This window comes from Arachis stenosperma, chromosome 2 (genome assembly GCF_014773155.1).
Source record: "Arachis stenosperma cultivar V10309 chromosome 2, arast.V10309.gnm1.PFL2, whole genome shotgun sequence".
NCBI lineage: Eukaryota > Viridiplantae > Streptophyta > Magnoliopsida > Fabales > Fabaceae > Arachis > Arachis stenosperma.
This window is the reverse complement of record NC_080378.1, coordinates 58451960-58474119: the sequence shown is the minus strand read 5'-3', so window position 1 is coordinate 58474119 and position 22160 is coordinate 58451960. Positions and strand designations below refer to the sequence as shown.

General features: G+C 38.6%; 1 non-coding gene across 1 annotated transcript; it reads left to right on the top strand.

Annotated features, from left to right (window-relative positions):
• Positions 1-19499: 19499 nt before the first annotated feature.
• On the top strand, positions 19500-19607 carry LOC130964856 (small nucleolar RNA R71). Its single transcript, XR_009080924.1, has one exon. It is a non-coding gene; the product is annotated as a small nucleolar RNA R71 (small nucleolar RNA).
• The last annotated feature ends 2553 nt before the right edge of the window (positions 19608-22160 follow it).

The window sequence follows — 22160 nt, the reverse complement described above, 5'->3', positions numbered from 1 at the left end:
CTGGTGAAGGTGAGGCTGAGTGTAGTTCCATTGGTGATTAGGAAGTTTGGGTTGATAGGGGGTGAATGTAAATCCCAGAAAGTTTATAAATAATTAGCTAATAAACTTAATATTATTCAAAGAAATTAAGAAATTAAATTTTATAGTTTAGAAAAGTATAAATAATTTAAATACGAATTTTAATACTAATTTTAAAGATTTTGGCTCAAATTTGAGCCAACGAGCCAGACCGGGACCAAACCGGACCCATGGCTCAATATATAAGAAGCCAAACTCAGCCTCCTTCCCCTTCATTTCACTTAAATCATGTTGAGGAGTAGTAACAAGCCTCAAACCATAACTCTCCTTTCAACTCAAATTTTAACTTCACATAACTTCTAATTCGGAGCTCCGATTGATGAGTCATTTGTTGTCACGCGTTCTTCTCATTGAGATCTTTAATTCTATCGAAACAAAGTGATATGTACCTCTGTATTTCGTGCCTAGTTCTCTATTCCCTTCTTTTTCACGAATTTGGTTTGGGTTTTGAGTGATTTTAGTAATTTTGGTGGTTTAGGTATAATCTAACATTGGATAATTATTGGGTTTTACCCTAATCATCAATGGGTAAGGTAAGAAAACTCTAAACCCTTGTGGCTTTTCCAATTTTGTGTGCCCTAGTACTAATTTGAGTGAATGATATAAACTAGCTTGAGTTTATGTTGAATTAGAGTTGAATTGGCAAATTGGAGCTCTTGCGACAAAGCTTTGTTAGCTGGAATTTTGCTTGAGTTAATTTAGAGTCTTTGAATCTTAAAGTCGGAGTTTTGAGCTTACAGAGAAATCGGCCAAGGTATGATTTTAGTTTCCTGTAAATAATGTGTAATGTTACGCGTAAACTTTGGCTAGTTGACCATGGGATAGGATGAATTATGTGAACTTGTTAAGGTTTAGTAAATTTGGTGAAAGTATTAAGTTTATTATGAGCATGTTATGATGATATATTGATGAATGATGAATTGTGTTATTTTGATTATGGGATTGTTTGGAATGAAATTGAAAAAATTGGATATTGGTATGTTGTGGTAAGTGAATGGTGTATAATGATAGAATGAGTTGTATATATTAGAGTATGATTTGATGAATATAAAATGATGCTTGTTGTTGATGTTGATGGAGAAATGGTGATAATTATGAAAGGTGAATTATGGATTAAATTGAGTAATTAGGTGTGGAGTGATTAAGGAATTTTGGAGAGCAAATTGGCATTGATTCTAGCGACAGTTGTATAAATTTTGACTGAGGATTTTGGAAACTATAGTTTTTGGAAAATTTGGTAAAAGCTTATTTTTGACTAATATTGGTGGGTCATAACTTGGCTTCTAGACTCCCAAATATTGTGAAATTGTTTTGAATAAAAATTGGGTCTGTGAAGTTTATATCGTTCGAAGAACGGACCAAAAATGAATTTTAACGAAAAAGTTATGCTCGTTCGAAGTTGGGAGTTTCAAACTGGTTTTCTAAAACTTAGCAACTTTTGCAAATTCTAACAAGTATGCATACGCGGACATGTATGCGATGCGGGCCCTAGGCTTTTCCCAGACATCCCATGTATACAGAATGGGCCAAATGACAGGCTCGTGTATGCGAGTAATGCTACGTGACACGAGGATGTTTCCCTGCCTAAGGGCTCGCGTACACGAGATGGTGAAATTTCATAATTCCGCTTACGTGGGCATGGCATGCATATGTGGATTTCCTATTTTTTGAAAATGTTGTTTTTAAGTTTCAAACCATTCCTGTAGCTTTCCAAACCTCCGTAACTACCAATTGAGTTTCCCCAGCTAATGTTTAGTCTTTTGGGATGAGCGAGAGTGTATTGAAAAAATAAAAGAGGTAGTTTCTACTTTATATTTAGAGCCGGAGACTTAGGATTACAGAGTACTATGAAAAGATTAACTAGAGTTATTTTGTGAAGTGTATTGAGTTGATTAAAGAGAAGATATTGGAGTATTAGTGGAGATAAATTTGAAGAACTATATGTTAATTATAAATATAATACTGGGTGTGTTCGAAAGTGCAACCCCTGTGAGATGGTGGAAGTTGTAACACCCTAACTACCAAAGCTCACGCTTCCGGTTGCGCGACTCTGATACCTCGGACATTACGACGACACTTATACTATTTAATACTAAAATATGAGCCTGTTTAAAACTTTTTACCACAACATCGTTCCCAAGATACTTCATTCGATAACGTACGTCCTTAGATATCGTACAACTTACAAAAACTCATAAAGAGTACATCCATATATATACATACATATATATAAATAATATTACAAACATTAACCAATACAATTCCTATCCCTCTTATAGAATATATCAAGATAAAGGCGAGGGTACAAAAATAATAATCTAAAGCATACAGAGCATCTCAATAACAAATAAATAAACTCTTCGTGACTTCTGCGCCCATATCCTGAAAGGGAAAAAATGTAGGGGGGTGAGAACATCATCCTCGAAAGGGTTCTCAGTAGAGGATTTTTGGGAATTACTGTAATAGGATACGGGAAGATAAACCGTACCAGTGATTAATAACCGTCTTATGCCACTTTTCAAAAACAACAGTTTACAATAAAAGTAAAGTCGGAAATCTTTTCTGAAAGAGGAACCGTTCAATTCTCAAAACATCAAAAGCCTTTCAAAAAGGTTTATCCATACTGAACTAAAATAGCCTTTCATAGTTTTCCAAACCAGAAACATAAAACTGGAATCAACCATCGGTCCATCTCAATTCAACCACGGCCCTAGGCCCAAACAATCCAATCTAACAACCAGTCCCTACAAACCAACAGAGTCCTAGTTGCAAACACAGATAGGAAGTTCAAGTACAAACAAACAGTTACAGCAAGTAGAACAAGTAGCAAGTAATCACAAGCAATCACATAGGCAAACCAAGTACAATATGCACACCCAAACAATGTCACATAGATGCATGTGATGCATGCCTGTCCCTAGTGGCTGATGATATCATCTGTCGGTTATATAGCCAACCCGACACGTCCTGGTAGCTAACCATGGACAGAAACACCCATCGCAGAGCAAGTAAGTTTGAGCTACAACCCCCTTGCTACTACCCGCTCAACCCAGAGCCAGTGGAATAACCACTACTACAGCTACTACCCAGGCGGGTGTTTAAAAGCTCAACCTGGAGCGAGTGGATTCACCACTACTACCGCTACTACCCAGGTGTCACAGTCTCTGACCTGGAGCAAGTGGGACGAACCACAACCCTTGCTACTGCCTAGGTATCTCAAGCATATATTCATTCAGTCACAGCCATGGATCAACATCTATCTCAGCCATCCGGCTTAAATTCAAAATTTTATAGTCAGCCATACGGCCCATAACTCATTCGGCAATCAGCCATGAATTAATATCATACATATCCATTCCGGCTCACGGTTCAATCCAGAACCAGCCAATATTCATAATCATACATAGCCATTCCGGCCCATAACAAAACAGCACTTCCACCATTCAACATCATCAAATTCATAAAACCGGCATTTAAGCCATAAATCACTTTTCTCAAGCCATTTCACTTTGAAATCAAATTTCAATTCTTTTCAGCCTTGGCTTTAAAGATCTCATTTCTCAAATCATCTCAGGCTCATAAGCCAAATTTTCTAAAAGTGAGTTCCCTTTTTAAAACAAAGCCATTCTCGGCATTCTCTTTCCAAAACTTCCAAAACCATGGAAAGTTAAAGATTCATTTTGGGAACATTCAAAATCACCCATCCAACAATGGGATTTTATAACAAAAGTTTCTCGCCAGAGTCCCAAGTCTTTAGGGAAGGTCAACTTATATAAATTCCTTAAAATTCATTGAAACTCTTAAAATCATAGATTCTCGGTTCAAGTAAATAAAACTGAATTTATTATGAAACCGATCATACAAAATCACAAGTTCCAACCCGGTCCAAAAATCAACTCATTTGAAACGGAATCGGTTCATTGGAATCAAACCACTTTCAGGTTTCTTTTTGGAAATCCATTTTTCTAACTCTTCCAAAATGCCTCAAACTTGATTACTCAATCAAAAGTCTAAATTCCTTTAAAATCACTAAAATCTCCTTTTTATATTGAAACCAATATTAGAGCATCATTCTTTCCTTCAGTGATTCAAACTGTACAAATAGTTCATTTCTAAATAAGCCGAACTCAACACATAAAGTTCATTAAATAAATTAAGCTTGAAAACATAAATATTCTCTTAATAAACCAAATAATACAATTTCTCAAATTCAACCCCTTTTTAAATAACTTTACAAGCAAGACTAGGATTTTATAGAAATTTCGGCAGCACCTCCCCTAAAACTTGGACTTTTGCCACCCGGTTCGGGTCCCAACTAAACCGTTTTCTCAATCCTTTTCAACAGCTCAAACCAGAAATCAATTCAACAGCAAGATAAATCCAATAGTTGCCTCAGTGGCATATCTCCAGAAAACCATTTCAAAATCAACTTAATATCAACCGATTTAACTCATTTCCAAATCTTTAAAGAATCGGTTCAGTAACAAATCATTTATCAAAACCAAATCAATTAAAGCAAACTAGGCTAAATTCAAAAGTGCATTCGACTTTTCAAATCATCAAAATAATTAACTCAAATCAAATCAATCATCAACGGATTAAACTTAGATTTCGAATCTTTAAAGAATCAACTTCAACACATTACATTTCACAAAGTCGCACAACAATTCAGCCAAACAGACATCCACAATCATTTGAGACAATCAATATAACATAAGGCTTATACAATCACCAAATACACCATCTCACATCAGTATCCATATGTAATCATTCCAATATACAAAATATGGTTTTCGAAAAGCGCCCCTACCTCAAAACGCAATTCCATAACCCAAACGTCTCACAGAGTCCTTTTCGCCTCAACCCGAAATCGATAATCAAAATCCTGGCAGCCAAAGCCTCGGTTCCAAGCCACTTTCGCAACAGTCTCAACAACTCTAATCGCAACATACAACAACCGAAACTCAATCGTATAGTAATTAATGCCACAAACCTCAACGTAAGATAACAGAACAGTAACTAAAGGGCTTTCAAATTGAAACGCTTACTGAACCAAAGGAGAAACTGCTGAACCGACACCGCGGTGGTCTCCAAACCGGCTCGGTGGCAACCCGGCAGCCACCTCAAGCGGCAGCGATGACCTGAACCATATGTAGTGACAATGAGCTTCCCAGAAACTCAATGGAAAGGAGAACCAACGTAAAACCCTTACCGATAAAATTTTTCAGCGACGGCAAAAGCAGCCAGAAGCTCCGGTGGTGCTCCCGGAAGTCACAGAACCACTCCCAGCGGTCAGAATCACAGAGACGCAGTTCCCTTTTTTCGGCAGTGTTTTTCGGCGACGGTAATGGCATTTCCCGGCGGCCAGGCACGGTGGCGCTAGTTAACACGGAACCAGATAGAGCGGCGGCGCTCGTCGGCGGTAGCAGCATCCTCAGGCGGCGCGGACAATGGCAGCACAGGCTTCTGCAGCAGCCCATCCCGAGCGCTCTCCCTTCTCTCCCCCATCGATGGTGACAACGGTGGCACTGGCGGCGAGGCGCGGCGGGGCACGCAAAGGGCTGAGCACGGCGGCAAGGCCCCCTCCGCTCTGTTATTCATGTCTCAGATCTCCCTTCTGGCCGTGACGCTGACCCCATGCCTCCCTCCTTCTTCGACTTGACCTGACGGCGGACTCCTAGGCGGCGGCAAGGACCTCGGACGCGTGCTGTCTACCCTGCGATGGAAGTGAGACGCGACCGGTTAGATGACGGCGCGGCATGGTGGTGAACTGAACGGCGACGCCGAGGCACTGTAGACAGCTCCCTTCTAGCTGAACGGCGATGAGATGCGCCTCCCTCTCTCTCCCTCCCGCTGGCTCACGGTTTCTTCCTTCTCCGTGGGTATTGGGAAAACTATGAGTGATGTGTGGTGAGGGGTGAAACGGCGCTGGAGTGAGGGATGAGTGGGTTAGGGTTTTTGAGTAAAAATTAGGGTTAGGGGCATTTTAGTAATTTCACTTAAAATAGGGATAATTTAGTAATTGAAATCCAATTTAAATCCAACACTATTTGTATATAGAAAAATACTATTTACTCATCACTTTTACAAATTATTTTCAACAAAATGCCCAAATCTAAAAATCAGAAATAATATACTTAAATTCTTTATTTTCCAAAACAACAGTATTACTATTTTAAAATATTAATTATTTAATCCAAACCATATGAAAATCTGTATTATTTCACAACTGCCAACTTTATAATTTGAATATAGAAAATAATCCAATAATTTTAAAATTGGATAATAATCATAACTTATCTCGAATTCAATAAATCAAAACTCGCCTTAATTATCTTTAATAAAATAATTTCTGAAATTAAGGCTATAAATAACTATATGATTTGAGACTTGATCATAATAAGACTTTTCAAAGGTTTTGGGTCTTACATTCTACCCACCTTATAAAAATTTTCGCCTTCGAAAATTGATACAAAACGAAAGAAATTTCATATCAGTTCACCCTTGAACACATTTGAGGAAAAAGCAAAAATATCTCAAAATATAAACATATATACGGTTTTCAAATACTTGGGTGGTCGTATGCATAAAGATACAAAGGCAGGAGTGTGATTGCAAGGCAGCCGTTACAAGATAGGCACAATGCACAAGGTCACATAATCTCAAGACTTTACAAAAACTTGAGGTAACAAAATAGGGTCCAAATCAAGATAGGCGTTCACAAAGCAAAGTGGTAATTAGTGTGGTAAAAGGCTGCAAGGCGTGTTGGTATTTAAACAGCGACATAATGTTCGCTGACAAATCTCGTTCCCACTTCAAAACTTCAATTTCCCAACTCCACCAATCACAAGCCTAACAACCACAAACCCGTTTACAAGGAACAAAACACTCACAACTCATAGCGTTGTACACCTACCACTTCACCTTCCATATACACATATCATGTCTTAAGGAACTAACGCACCGCGTTACTACGTCTATAAATCGCACGTGATATCAAAACAATTCTTGAGTCTACTCAGAAGGATACTAGATTCAGAAAGGAAAGACACATGTTAAGAATAATACTCATAGGTTTAGGAGAATGTATCCAATCCCAGATAACCAAGGATACTCAAGCAATGAAGTTTGGTAGACACAATTCCATTGACAACTTCAAGGATAACCCTTGTATCAAAGAAATCCAACAGGACCAATAAGAAGAAAATTCATCGCATTATTTTGAAACAAATTCAAGCTGAGTCGAAGAAGCATGAAGTGTCCAGAAAAGACTATCCCAAATCCAAGACAAAGCTCACATAACTTAAGAGCACGATTAGAAATACTCCAAAATACATGGTTCATAAAAGAATCGAAAATTTGCGAAAAAATCACTTCGCAGTTTAGAAGAAAGTCAAGTAATAAACATTCTTCAAGAGAGTAACAAAAGCATAAATGTGGCTTTGCTGTAATACAACTTCATATTGAAACAGATCATGTAGAATATTGATGAGCGGATAATTTATACGCTTTTTGGCATTGTTTTTAGGTAGTTTTTAGTAAGTTCACGCTACTTTTAGGGATGTTTTCATTAGTTTTTATGATAAATTCACATTTCTGGACTTTACTATGAGTTTGTGTGTTTTTCTGTGATTTCAAGTAATTTCTGGCTGAAATTGAGGGACTTGAGCAAAACTCTGATAGGAGGCTGACAAAGGACTGCTGATGCTGTTGGAATCTGACCTCCCTGCACTCGAAATGGATTTTATGGAGCTACAGAACTCCAAATGGCACGCTCTCAACGGCGTTGGAAATTAGACATCCAGAGCTTTCTAGAAATATATAATAGTCTATACTTTATTTGGGAATTGGCGACGTAAACTGGCGCTCAATGCCAGTTCCATGCTGCTGTCTGGAGTAAAACGCCAGAAACACGTCACGACCTGGAGTTGAACGCCCAAAACACGTTACAACTTGGCGTTCAACTCCAAAAGAAGCCTCAGCTCATGGATAGATTAAGCTCAGCCTAAACACACACCAAGTGGGCCCCGGAAGTGGATTTATGCATCAATTACTTACTCATGTAAACCCTAGTAGCTAGTCTAGTATAAATAGGATAATTTACTATTGTATTAGACATCTTTGGTCTCAGTTTTGTTTTATTCTTCATCTTAAGAGACTACTGATCACGTTTTGGGGGGCTGGCCATTCGGCCATGCCTGAACCTTTCACTTATGTATTTTCAACGATGGAGTTTCTACACACCATAGATTAAGGGTGTGGAGCTCTGCTGTACCTCGAGTTTCAATACAATTACTACTATTTTCTATTCAATTCTCTTAATTCCTATTCTAAGATATTCGCTACACTTCAACTTGATGAATATGATGATCCGTGACACTCGTCATCATTCTCACCTATGAACGCGCGTGACTGACAACCACTTCCGTTCTACCTTAGACCGGGCGCATATCTCTTGGATTCCTTAATCAGAATCTTCGTGGTATAAGCTAGAATTGATGGCGGAATCCGGAAAGTCTAACATTGTCTGTGGTATTCCGAGTAGGATTCCGGGATTGAATGACTGTTACGAGCTTCAAACTCCTGAAGGCTGGGCGTTAGTGACAGACGCAAAAGAATCAAGGGATTCTATTCCAACCTGATTGAGAACCGACAGATGATTAGCTGTGCTGTGACAGAGCATTTGGACCATTTTCACTCAGAGGATAGGATGTAGCCATTGACAACGGTGATGCCCTACATACAGCTTGCCATGGAAAGGAGTGAGAAGGATTGAAGGAAGAAGTAGGAAAGTAGAAAAAGAAAGGCACAGTATCTCCATACGCTTATCTGAAATTCCCACTATTAATTTACATAAGTATTTCTATTTCTTTATTTTATTTATCTTTTAAATATCTAATCTAATTACATTTGACTCTACCTGACTGGGATTTACAAGATGACCATAGCTTGCTTCATACCAACAATCTCTGTGGGATCGACCCTTACTCACGTAAGGTTTATTTCTTGGACGACCGAGTACACTTGCTGGTTAGTTGAACGGAGTTGTGTCCACACATAGTAAAGAGCTATTATCTCGAATTAAACTTCATACAAGTACAAAGAGTACGAATCATAATTTTGTCCACCAAGTTTTTGGCGCCGTTGCCGGGGATTGTTCGAGTATGGACAACTAACGGTTCGTCTTGTTGCTCAGATTAGGTAATTTTCTTTTTATTTTCTTTTCAAAAAAATTTCTTTTTTTTTCAAAAATTTTCTTTTCTCTTGCGTTTTTCTAAAAATGTTTTTCGAAAAAAAATAATATAATACAAAAATTCATAAAATCATAAAAATCAAAAATATTTTGTGTTTCTTGTTTGAGTCTTGAGTCAACTTTTAAGTTTGGTGTCAATTGCATGCTTTTAAAATTTTTTCTTGCATTTTTCAAAAATTCATGTATTCAAAGTGTTCTTCATGATCTTCATGTTGTTCTTGGTAAGTCCTCTTGTTTGATCTTGATGTTTTCTTGTTTTGTGTTGTTTGTTGTTTTTCATATGCATTTTTCGTTTGTTAGAGTCCATGCATTAAAGATTTTTAAGTTTGGTATCTTACATGTTTTCTTTGCGTCAAAAATTTTTTTGAAAAATATGTTCTTGATGTTCATCATGATCTTCAAAGTGTTCTTGGTGTTCATCTTGACATTCATAGTGTTCTTGCATGCATCATGTGTTTTGATCCAAAATTTTTAAGTTTTGGGTCATAATTGTGTTCTTCTCTCTCATAATTAAAATTTCAAAAATCAAAATAATATCTTTTCCTTATTTTTCTCATAATTTTCGAAAATTTGAGTTGAATTGGTCAAAAATTTTTTGTTTCTTACAAGTCAAGTCAAATTTTCAATTTAAAAATCTTATCTTTTTAAAATATTTTTCAAAAATCATATCTTTTTCATTTTTTATTATTTTCGAAAAATTCCAAAAATCTTTTTCAAATATTTTCAAAATCTTTTCTTATCTTTATATCAAATTTTGAAATTACACTAACAATTAATATGATTGATTCAAAATTTGAAGTTTGTTACTTTCTTGTTAAGAAAGGTTCAATCTTTAAATTCTAGAATCCTATCTTTTAGTTTCTTGTTAGTTAAGTAATTAATCTTAATTTTTAAAATTAAATCTTTTTCAAAATATATTTTCTTAAAAATCTTATCCTTTATCTTATCTTTTATCTTATCCTTTTCCAAATTTTATTTTTTCAAAAATTTGATTTCAAAATATCTACCTAACTTATCTCTTATCTTTTCAAATTTGACTTTCATATCTTTTTCAACTAACTATTTGACTTTTTGTTTGTTTCTTATCTTTTTCAAAAAACTTAACTACTTCTCCATCTCTAATTTTCGAAAATCTCTCATCTCTTTTCAAAATTATGTTTAATTGTTTTAAATTTTAAATTTTAATTTTAATTATATCTTATCTTTAATTTTCAAAATTACTAACTCCTTTTCAAAAATTAATTTTCAAATTCTCCCTCTCTTCTTTTCTTCTATTTTATTATTTATTTACTAACACTACTCTTCACCTCCCTTCACCCAAAAATCCGAACCCAGTCTATCCCTTGTGTTTGGATTCTTCACTTTTCCTTCTTCTATTCTTTCCCTCTTCTACTAACATAAAGGAATCTCTATACTGTGACATAGAGGATTCCTCTTTCTTTTCTTGCTTTCTTCTCTTTCATATGAGCAGGAACAAGGAAAAAGACACTCTTGTTGAAGCTGATCCAGAACTTGAAAGGACTCTGAAGAGGAAACTAAGAGAAGCTAAATTACAACAATCCAGAAACAACCTTTTAGAAATTTTTGAACAAGAGAAGGAGATGGCAGCCGAACCCAACAACAATAATGCAAGGAGAATGCTCGGTGACTTCACAAAACCAACGTCCAAATTTGATGGAAGAAGCATCTCCATTCCTGCCATTGGAGCCAACAATTTTGAGCTCAAACCTCAACTAGTTGCTTTAATGCAACAGAACTACAGGTTTTATGGACTTCCATCTGAAGATCCTTACCAGTTTTTAACTGAGTTCTTGCAGATTTGTGAGACTGTTAAGACAAATGGAGTAGATCCTGAAGTCTACAGGCTCATGCTTTTCCCTTTTGCTGTAAGAGACAGAGCTAGAACATGGTTGGACTTACAACCCAAATATAGCCTAGACTCTTGGGATAAGCTGGTCACGGCTTTCTTAGATAAATTCTTTCCTCCTCAAAAGCTGAGCAAGCTTAGAGTGGATGTTCAGACCTTCAAGCAAAAGGAGGGTGAATCCCTCTATGAAGCTTGGGAAAGATACAAGCAGTTGACCAAAAGGTGTCCATCTGATATGTTCTCAGAATGGACCATATTAGATATATTCTATTATGGTCTATCTGAGTTTTCGAAAATGTCACTGGACCATTCTGCAGGTGGATCCATTCACCTAAAGAAAACGCCTGCAGAAGCTCAAGAACTTATTGACATGGTTGCAAATAACCAATTCATGTACACTTCTGAGAGGAATTCCGTGAATAATGGGATGCCTCAGAGGAAGGGAGTTCTTGAAATTGATGCTCTGAATGCCATATTGGCTCAGAACAAAGTGTTGACTCAGCAAGTCAACATGATCTCTCAAAGTCTGAATGGATGGCAAAATGCATCCAACAGTACTAAAGAGGCAGCTTCTGAAGAAGCTTATGATCTTGAGAACCCTGCAATGGCAGAGGTTAATTACATTGGTGAACCTTATGGAAATACCCTATAACTCATCATGGAGAAATCATCCAAATTTCTCATGGAAGGATCAACAAAAGCCTCAACAAGGCTTTAACAATGGTGGAAGAAATAGGCTCAGTAATAACAAGCCTTTTCCATCATCTTCTCAGCAACAGACAGAAAATTCTGAACAGAGCCCCTCTAATTTAGCAAACTTAGTCTCTGATCTGTCAAAAGCCACTTTCAGTTTCATGAATGAAACAAGATCCTCCATCAGAAATCTGGAGGCACAAGCGTGCCAGCTGAGTAAGAAAGTCATTGAAACTCCTCCCAGTATTCTCCCAAGCAATACAGAAGAGAATCCAAAAGGAGAGTGCAAGGCCATTGATGTGATCAATATGGCCGAATGCACAAGGAAGGAGAAGGACGAAAATCCTAGTGAGGAGGACCTCCTGGGACGTCTCTCAAGCAAGAAGGAGTTTCCTATTAAGGATCCAAAGGAATCTGAGGCTCATATAGAGACCATAGAGATTCCATTAAATATCCTTCTGCCATTCATGAGCTCTGAAGACTATTCTTCCTCTTAAAAGGATGAAGATGTGACTAGAGAGCAAGTTGCTCAATATTTAGGAGCTATCATGAAGCTGAATGCCAAGTTGTTTGGTAATGAGACTTGGGAAAATGAACCTCCTTTGCTCATTAGTGAACTAGATACCTGGATTCAGCAAATTTTACCTCAAAAGAGACAAGATCCTGGAAAATTCCTAATACCTTGTACCATAGGCACCATGACCTTTGAAAAAGCTCTGTGTGATCTGGGGTCAGGAATAAATCTTATGCCACTCTCTGTAATGGAGAAGCGGGGATCATTGAGGTACAACCTGCCTTGTTCTCTTTACAATTGGCAGACAAGTCATTAAGACAAGCTTATGGATTAGTAGAGGACGTGTTAGTAAAGGTTGAAGGCCTTTACATCCCTGCTGATTTCATATTCTTAGACACTAGGAAGGAAGAGGATGAGTGCATCATCCTTGGAAGACCTTTCCTAGCCACAGCAGGAGCTATGATAGATGTTAACAGAGGTGAATTAGTCCTTCAATTGAATGGGGACTACCTTGTGTTTAAGGCACATGGCCATCCCTCTATGACAAAGGAGAGTAAGCATGAAGAGCTTCTCTCAGTATAGAGTCAAACAGAGCCCCCACAGTCAAACTCTAAGTTTGGTGTTGGGAGGCCACAACCAAACACTAAGTTTGGTGTTAAGACCCATGTCCAAACTCTAAGATTGGTGTGGGGAGTTTACAACATTGACCTGATCACCTTTGTGGCTCCATGAGAGCCCACTGTCAAGCTATTGACATTAAAGAAGCGCTTATTGGGAGGCAACCCAATTTTTTTATCTAATTTTATTTTTTTATTTCTTTATTGGTCTTTTATGTTTTATTAGGTGCATCATCATGTGGAGTCACAAAAAAAATATAAAAATTAAAAACAGAACCAAAACCAGCAGAAGAAAAATCACACCCTAGAGGGAGGACATACTGGCGTTCAAAGCCAGTAAGGAGCATCTGGCTGGCGTTCAACGCTAGAATAGAGCATGAATCTGGCACTGAACGCCAGAAATAAGCAACATCCTGGCGTTTGAACGCCAGGAATGTGCCTTGAGGAAGGCTGGCGCTGAACGCCAGTAACAAGCATGGAACTGGCGTTCAATGCCAGAAACATGCTACATCTGGGCGTTCAAAACGCCCAGAACGTGCATCACCTCGGCGTTTAAACGCCAGAATGGTATGCAAAGGCATTTTACATGCCTAATTGGTGCAGGGATGTAAATCTTTGACACCTCAGGATCTGTGGACCCCACAGGATCCTCTCAGAATTTGTGGACCCCACAGGATCCCCACCTAACATATTCCCACCTTACCTCCTAATCCTATAACACTCCTCCCCAAAATACACTTCCCAACAACTTCAATCTCTCTTCCCAATTACCCCTTCACCACTCACATCCATCCACTCTTTCCCATAAACCCCACCCACCTTCAAAATTCAAAAAACTTTCCACCCACCCTAAATGACCGAAACTACACCCTCTCCCCTCCCTATATATACCCTTCCATTTTACTTCATTTTCACACAACACAAACCCCCTCTTCTACACCTTGGCTGAAACACCATCTCTCACTCTCCTCCATAATTTATTCTTCTTCTTCTTCTCTTCTTTCTTCTCTTGCTCGAGGGCGAGCAATATTTTAAGTTTGGTGTGTGGTGTGCGAAATTGTGATCACTACAACTTCGCACAACTAACCAGCAAGTGCACTGGGTCGTCCAAGTAATAAACCTTACGCGAGTAAGGGTCGATCCCACGGAGATTGTTGGTATGAAGCAAGCTATGGTCACCTTGTAAATCTCAGTCAGGCAGACTCAAATGGGTATAGGTAATAAACGCATAAAGCATAAAGATAAAGATAGAGATACTTATGTAATTCATTGGTAGGAACTTCAGATAAGCGTATGAAGATGCCTTCCCTTCCGTCTCTCTGCTTTCCTACTGTCTTCATCCAATCCTTCTTACTCCTTTCCATGGCAAGCTTATGTAGGGTTTCACCGTTGTCAGTGGCTACCTCCCATCCTCTCAGTGAAAATGTTCCTATGCTCTGTCACAGCATAGGCTAATCAGCTGTCGGTTCTCGGTCAGGCCGGAATAGAATCCAGTGATTCTTTTGCGTCTGTCACTAACGCCCCGCCTGCTAGGAGTTTGAAGCACGTCACAGTCATTCAATCATTGAATCCTACTCAGAATACCACAGACAAGGTTAGACCATCCGGATTCTCTTGAATGCCGCCATCAGTTCTCGCCTATACCACGAAGATTCCGGTTAAAGAATCCAAGAGATAAACACTAGAGCCTTGGTTGCTTGTAGAACAGAGTGGTTGTCAGTCACTTTGTTCATAAGTGAGAATGATGATGAGTGTCACGGATCATCACATTCATCAAGTTGAAGAACAAGTGATATCTTGGACAAAGAACAAGCGGAATTGAATAGAAGAACAATAGTAATTGCATTAATACTCGAGGTACAGCAGAGCTCCACACCTTAATCTATCGTGTGTAGAAACTCCACCGTTGAAAATACATAAGAACAAGGTCTAGGCATGGCCGAATGGCCAGCCTCCCAAAGAGGGTTCAATCATCAAAGCATGATCAAAAGCTGAAAATACAATAGTAAAAGGTCCTACTTATAGAAAACTAGTAGCCTAAGGTTTACAAAGATGAGTAAATGACATAAAAATCCACTTCCGGGCCCACTTGGTGTGTGCTTGGGCTGAGCAATGAAGTAATTTCGTGTAGAGACTCTTCCTGGAGTTAAACGCCAGCTTTTATGCCAGTTTGGGCGTTTAACTCCCATTTTGGTGCCAGTTCCGACGTTTAACGCTGGAAATTCTGAGGGTGACTTTGAACGCCGGTTTGGGCCATCAAATCTTGGGCAAAGTATGGACTATCATATATTGCTGGAAAGCCCAGGATGTCTACTTTCCAAAGCCGTTGAGAGCGCGCCAATTGGGCTTCTGTAGCTCCAGAAAATCCACTTCGAGTGCAGGGAGGTCAGAATCCAACAGCATCTACAGTCCTTTTTCAGTCTCTGGATCAGATTTTTGCTCAGGTCCCTCAATTTCAGCCAGAAAATACCTGAAATCACAGAAAAACACACAAACTCATAGTAAAGTCTAGAAAAGTGAATTTTAACTAAAAACTAATAAAAATATACTAAAAACTACTAGATCATACTAAAACATACTAAAAACAATGCCAAAAAGGGTACAAATTATCCGCTCATCACAACACCAAACTTAAATTGTTGCTTGTCCTCAAGCAACTGAAAATCAAATAAGATAAAAAGAAGAGAATATACTATAGACTCCAAATTATCAATGAAACTTAGCTCCAAATTAGATGAGCGGGACTAGTAGCTTTTTGCCTCCGAACAGTTTTGACATCTCACTTTATCCTTTGAAATTCAGAATGATTGGCTTCTTTAGGAACTCAGAATCCAGATAGTGTTATTGATTCTCCTAGTTAAGTATGATGATTCTTGAACACAGCTACTTATTGAGTCTTGGCCGTGGCCCAAAGCACTCTGTTTTCCAGTATTACCACCGGATACATACATGCCACAGACACATAATTGGGTGAACCTTTTCAGATTGTGACTCAGCTTTGCTAAAGTCCCCAATTAGAGGTGTCCAGGGTTCTTAAGCACACTCTTTTTGCCTTGGATCACAACTTTATTTCTTTCTTTTTCTTTCTTTTTCTCTTTCTTTTCTTTTTTCGTCTCTCTTTTTTTTTGTATTCACTGCTTTTTCTTGCTTCAAGAATCATTTTTATGATTTTTCAGATCCTCAGTAACATGTCTCCTTTTTCATCATCCTTTCAAGAGCCAACAATTTTAACATTCATGAACAACAAATTCAAAAGACATATGCACTGTTCAAGCATACATTCAGAAAACAAAAAGTATTGCCACCACATCAAACTAATTAAGCTAGTTTTAAAGATGAATTCGAAATCCTGTACTTCTTGTTCTTTTGTGATTAAAAACAGTTTTCATTTTAAGAAAGGTGATGGATTCATAGGACATTCATAACTTTAAGGCATAGACACTAAGACACTAATGATCATAAGACACAAACATGGACAAACATAAGCATAAAAAATTCGAAAAACAGAAGAATAAAGAACAAGGAGATTAAAGAACGGGTCCACCTTAGTGATGGCGGCTCTTTCTTCCTCTTGAAGATCTTATGGAGTGCTTGAGCTCCTCAATGTTTCTTCCTTGTCTTTGTTGCTCCTCTCTCATGATTCTTTGATCTTCTCTAATTTCATGGAGGAGGATGGAATGTTCTTGGTGCTCCACCCTTAGTTGTCCCTTGTTGGAACTCAATTCTCCTAGGGAGGTGTTAATTTGCTCCCACTAGTCTTGTGGAGGAAAGTGCATCCCTTGAGGCATCTCAGGGATCTCATGATGAGAGGGGTCTCTTGTTTGCTCCATCCTTTTCTTAGTGATGGGCTTGTGGTCATGCCTTCTCAGTTGAACCGGCTTCCCTCTTGAATCTCTCTTTCATTGAACGCCCTCTTCATAAATGTCTATGAGGACTTGGTCCAACCTTTGATCAAAGTTGACCCTTCTTCATGGCCACAACTTCATAGAAGTGGTCTTGATGCACCCTTGAGATGAATCTCTCCATCTCCCATGACTCGGAGGAGGAGGCTTTTGCCTTCCCTTTCCTCTTTCTAGAGGTTTCTCCGGCCTTGGATGCCATAAATGGTTATGGAAAAACAAAAAGCAATGCTTTTACCACACCAAACTTAAAAGGTTTGCTCGTCCTCGAGCAAAAGAAGAAAGAAGATAGTAGAAGAAGAAATGGAGGAGATGGAGGTGGCTTTGTGGTTCTGCTTTTATGGGTGGGTTTGGGTGGGAGAGTGGTTTGAATTTTGAATGGTGAGGTAGATGGGGTTTTATGAAGGATGGATGTGAGTGGTGAAGGGAAAGAAGAGAGAGTGGTAGGGTTGGTGGGGATCCTGTGGGGTCCACAGATCCTGAGGTGTCAAGGAAAAGTCATCCCTGCACCAAGTGGCAAGAAAATTTGCGTTCTGTGCCAAATCTGGCGTTAAACGCCGGGCTGGTGCCCATTTCTGGCGTTTAACGCCAGGTTCTTGCCCTTTCCTGGCGTTTAACGCCAGTCTGGTGCCCCTTTCTGGCGTTAAACGCCCAGAATGGTGCCAGACTGGGCGTTAAACGCCCAACTGCTACTCTTACTGGCGTTTAAACGCCAGTAAGTTCTTCCTCCAGGGTGTGCTTTTTTTCTTCCTGTTTTTCATTCTGTTTTTGCTTTTTCAATTGATTTTGTGACTTCTCATGATCATCAACCTACAAAATAAAATAAAATAACAAAGGAAAATATATAAAATATAACATTGGGTTGCCTCCCAACAAGCGCTTCTTTAATGTCAGTAGCTTGACAGATGGCTCTCATGGAGCCTCAGAAATGCTCAGAGCTATGTTGGAACCTCCTAACACCAAACTTAGAGTTTGGTTGTGGCCTCTCAACACCAAACTTAGAGTTTGACTGTGGGGGCTCTGTTTGACTCTGCTTTGAGAGAAGCTCTTCATGCTTCCTCTCCATGGTGACAGAGGGATATCCTTGAGCCTTAAACACAAAGGATTCTTCATTCACTTGAATGATCAGTTCGCCTCTATCAACATCAATCACAGCCTTTGCTGTGGCTAGGAAGGGTTTGCCAAGGATGATGGTTTCATCCATGCACTTCCCAGTCTCTAGGACTATGAAATCAGCAGGGATGTAATGGTTTTCAATCTTCACCAAAACATCCTCTACAAGTCCATGAGCTTGTTTTCTTGAGTTGTTTGCCATCTCTAATGAGATTCTTGCAGCTTGCACCTCAAAGATCCCTAGCTTCTCCATTACTGAGAGAGGCATGAGGTTTACACTTGACCCTAAGTCACACAGAGCCTTCTTGAAGGTCATGGTGCCTATGGTACAAGGTATTGAAAACTTCCCAGGGTCCTGCCTCTTTTGAGGTAATTTCTGCCTAGACAAGTCATCCAGTTCTTTGGTAAACAAAGGAGGTTCATTCTCCCAAGTCTCATTTCCAAATAACTTGTCATTTAGCTTCATGATTGCTCCAAGGTATTTAGCAACTTGCTCTTCAGTGACATACTCATCCTCTTCAGAGGAAGAATACTCATCAGAGCTCATGAAAGGCAGAAGTAAGTCCAATGGAATCTCTATGGTCTCATTTTGAGCCTCAGATTCCCATGGTTCCTCATTGGGGAACTCAATGGAGGTTAGTGCACGCCCATTGAGGTCTTCCTCAGTGGCGTTCACTTCCTTTCCTTCCTCTCCAAATTCGGCCATGTTGATGGCCTTGCACTCTCCTTTTGGATTTTCTTCTGTATTGCTTGGGAGAGTACTAGGAGGGAGTTCAGTAACTTTCTTGCTCAGCTGTCCCACTTGTGCCTCCAAATTCCTAATGGAGGACCTTATTTCAGTCATGAAACTTAGAGTGGTTTTGATTAGATCAGAGACCATGGTTGCTAAGTCAGAGGGGTTCTGCTTAGAATTCTCTGTCTGTTGCTGAGAAGATGATGGAAAAGGCTTGCCATTGCTAAACCTGTTTCTTCCACCACTATTGTTGTTGAAACCTTGTTGAGGTCTCTGTTGATCTTTCCATGAGAAATTTGGGTGATTTCTCCATGAAGAATTATAGGTGTTTCCATAGGGTTCTCCTAGGTAATTCACCTCTTCCATTGAAGGGTTCTCAGGATCATAGGCTTCTTCTTCAGATGAAGCATCCTTAGTACTGCTTGGTGCATTTTGCATTCCAGACAGACTTTGAGAGATCAAATTGACTTGTTGAGTTAATATTTTATTCTGAGCCAGAATGGCATTCAGAGTATTAATCTCAAGAACTCCTTTCTTCTGATTTGCCCCATTGTTCACAGGATTCCTTTCAGAAGTGTACATGAATTGGTTATTTGCAACCATTTCAATCAGCTCTTGAGCTTCTGTAGGCATCTTCTTCAAATGAAGAGATCCTCCAGCAGAGCTATCCAAAGACATCTTGGATAGTTCAGAGAGACCATCATAGAAAATACCTATGATGCTCCATTCAGAAAGCATGTCAGAAGGACATTTTCTGATCAATTGTTTGTATCTTTCCCAAGCTTCATAGAGGGATTCTCCATCCTTCTGTCTGAAGGTTTGGACTTCCACTCTAAGCTTACTCAATTTTTGAGGTGGAAAGAACTTTGCCAAGAAGGCATTGACTAGCTTTTCCCATGAGTCCAGGCTTTCTTTAGGTTGTGAATCCAACCATGTCCTAGCTCTGTCTCTTACAGCAAAAGGGAATAGCATAAGTCTGTAGACCTCAGGGTCAACCCCATTAGTCTTGATAGTGTCACAGATTTGCAAGAACTCAGCTAAGAACTGATGAGGATCTTCCAATGGAAGTCCATGGAACTTGCAATTCCGTTGCATTAGAGAAACTAATTGAGGCTTAAGCTCAAAGTTGTTTGCTCCAATGGCAGGGATAGAGATGCTTCTCCCATAGAAGTCAGGAGTAGGTGCAGTAAAGTCACCCAGCACCTTCCTTGCATTATTTGCATTGTTGTTATTTTCGGCTGCCATGTCTTCTTCTTTGAAGATTTCTGTTAGGTCCTCTGCAGAGAGTTGTGCCTTAGCTTCTCTTAGCTTTCGCTTCAAGGTCCTTTCAGGTTCAGGATCAGCTTCAACAAGAATGCCTTTGCCTTTGTTCCTGCTCATATGAAAGAGAAGAGAACAAGAAAATACGGAATCCTCTATGTCACAGTATAGAGATTCCTTGAGGTGTCAGAGGAAAAGAAAAGTAGAAGACAGAAGTAGAAAATTCGAACTTATCAAAGAAGATGGAGTTCGAATTTTACATTAAGGAATAGTGTTAGTCCATAAATAGAAGGATGTGAGAAGAAGGGAAGTAATTTTCGAAAATTAAGTAAAGGATTTTGAAAATATTTTTGAAAAACACTACTTGATTTTCGAAAATGAAAGTGGAAAAGAAATCAAGTGATTTTTGAAAAAGATTTTGAAATTAGAAATCAAAAAGATTTGATTGAAAACTATTTTGAAAAAGATGTGGTTAAGAAGATATGATTAGTTTTAAAAAGATGTGATTGAGAAGATATGATTTGAAAAACATTTTAAAAAGATTTGATTTTGAAAATTAAAACCTTGGCTAACAAGAAAAGATATGATTCAAACATTAAACCTTTCTCAACAGAAAAGGCAACATACTTGAAATGTTGAATCAAATCATTAATTGGTAGCAAGTATTTTTAAAATTAGAAAGAAATTGATTTTGAAAAAGATTTGATTGAAAATATATGATTTGAAAAAGATTTGATTTTGAAAAGATTTTGAAAACTTAAAAAAAATTGATTTGAAAACAAAATCTTCCCTCTTGTGCCATCCTGGCGTTAAACGCCCAGAATGGTGCACATTCTGGCGTTTAACGCCCAAAACTATACCCTTTTGGGCGTTAAACGCCCAACTAGGTACCCTGGCTGGCGTTTAAACGCCAGTCTGTCCTTCTTCACTGGGCATTTTGAATGCCCAGCTTTTTCTGTGTAATTCCTCTGCTGTATGTTCTGAATCTTCAATTCTCTGTATTATTGACTTGAAAAGACATAAATTAAAAATATTTTTGGATTTTTAATAATGAGGAATAATCAAAATGCAACTAAAATCAAATAACAATGCATGCAAGACACCAAACTTAGCAGTTTGTATACTACTGACACTAACAACATGAGAATGTATATGAGACACACAAAACACTCAAGTCAAGAGAATTCAAAGATCAGAGTAAGAAATAATCAAGAATTACTTGAAGATCCTTAAGACACATGAATGAATGCATGCAATTGACACCAAACTTAAGATGAGACACTAGACTTAAACAAGAAACATAAAATATTTTTGGTTTTTATGATTTTATAATTTTTTTTTTCCAAAATTAAGTGAAGAGGAAAAATAAAAATATCAAAATTCTTAATGAGAATTCCAGGAATCATGCAATGTTAGTCTAAAGCTTTAGTCTAAAGGAATTAGACATGGCTAGCCAAGCTTCAGCAGGACATTGCATTCAAGAGCTAACTTGATGAGAATCAATTAGCTTTGGTGATGATAAGAACATCACCTTGAAACACTAGAATTCTTTCTTAAGAACTCTGAAGAAAAATACCTAATCTAAGCAACAAGATGAACCGTCAGTTGTCCATACACAAAACAATCCCCGGCAACGGCGCCAAAAACATGGTAGCGCGAAATTGTGATCACTACACAATTTTGCACAACTAACCAGCAAGTGCACTGGGTCGTCCAAGTAATAAACCTTACGCTAGTAAGGGTCGATCCCACGGAGATTGTTGGTATGAAGCAAGCTATGGTCACCTTGTAAATCTCAGTCAGGCAGACTCAAATGGGTATAGTGATATACGAATAAAACATAAAGATAAGGATAGAGGTACTTATGTAATTCATTGGTAGGAACTTCAGATAAGCGTATGAAGATGCCTTCCCTTCCGTCTCTCTGCTTTCCTACTGTCTTCATCTAATCCTTCTTACTCCTTTCCATGGCAAGCTTATGTAGGGTTTCACCGTTGTCAGTGGCTACCTCCCATCCTCTCAGTGAAAATGTTCCTATGCTCTGTCACAGCATATGGCTAATCAGCTGTCGGTTCTCGGTCAGGCCGGAATAGAATCCATTGATTCTTTTGTGTCTGTCACTAACGCCCCGCC